This window comes from Epinephelus moara, chromosome 14 (genome assembly GCF_006386435.1).
Source record: "Epinephelus moara isolate mb chromosome 14, YSFRI_EMoa_1.0, whole genome shotgun sequence".
NCBI lineage: Eukaryota > Metazoa > Chordata > Actinopteri > Perciformes > Serranidae > Epinephelus > Epinephelus moara.
Genome location: NC_065519.1, coordinates 28,602,974 through 28,604,404, shown reverse-complemented (window position 1 = coordinate 28,604,404; position 1,431 = coordinate 28,602,974).

The window sequence follows — 1,431 nt, the reverse complement described above, 5'->3', positions numbered from 1 at the left end:
CCCCACGAGGTGATTTAATGTTAATTAAGTCACATTATTTAACATAATTATTAATTATTAATAATAATTATTAATTATTTCCGATAGCCAATTTAACCCCAACATATTTGGTGCCTCCGTGTGAAGCCTAAGGTGTTGACCCCAACATTTTTGGTGCCGCCATGTGAGATGAATATATGTTGATTCACAACAGGGGTTATGGTCAGATGTAATGTCAGGTCACATCAATAATGTGACACCAAAACATAAGATTCATAACCTTACATTAAACAAGGTTGACTTTTGGCTTCACACATCCTGGGTAGCAGTCCTGTGTTTCTTTGACCCATCCACCACACCACCCTTCCTACTTGCCCCAATGACTCTCATAAAGACGCTAAAGGGTGCTTTTGGCATCTGTATCACATGCCAAGGAGCATGACAAAGCATTGTATATGATGAGCTGGGAATGAGAATGGGCTGGGAAAGGACCCAATGGGTAAAGGCCCCGCCACCTTTTGACTTCTTTTTAAAACTGTGGACAGACAGGAGTCTTGTATTCTGAACAGAAAGCTCAGAATGAAATATAAAGTCTAAGGAGATGAGACAGATATGAAGGGGCACCTTAAAGTCTGATTTGACATGGATATTGATTCACTGAAGGGAAGATAAATTGGTATAATATGGTCAGATGTGGTAGTTTTAGTTAAAATTGTAGCTGAAGCATTCAGACCCATTTGAAGACCTTTAGTACTAGCATGTGACAGGCCTGACGACAAACGTTACAATAATCAAGTCTGGATGATACAAAAGCGTAAAGTAGGATCTCTGCATCACCATGGAGAGAGATATCAAAATTTTAGCAACAGTATGTTGTGTAGGCAGGCTTGGTGATTTCTTTAATGTGCTGATAGTATCAAAGACAACACCAAGATTCTTGGCGGTCTGACTTTGGGATATCACACTGTTGGCAAGAGTTACTGTTACTTGATCATCTGGTGTCTACAGGTGTTTTCGGACCAAGCAGCTCTGGGGACTCCCTGAGAGGAACTGCTCACCGAGGAGCTGGATGTCACTGTTGTTCTATTTATCAGTTTTCTTCCATTGTGTCATTATGAACTGTTGTTAGTGTTTTGCCTTGTCTTTTCTATACATGTCTAATGGGTTCTTATAAATGGCATTTGCTGGTGCTGCATTGGCCGTGTTTGACCAGTTGACATACACCTATTTCACTCATTGTTCCTCTTGTGGAGGGAATGTACCTACTCTTGAGTAAAATTTTTACAAAATGGTGTGGTAAGAACTATGATAGTTTGTTGGACACAACAAAACATACAGATGAATATGCATATCTATTGGCCAAGAGGTGAAACATAGAGAGAGAAAAGTAGAGGGCCAAGAACAGAGCCCTGAGGTACTCCATATTTCACTGCAGAGAAATTTGATGTAGTA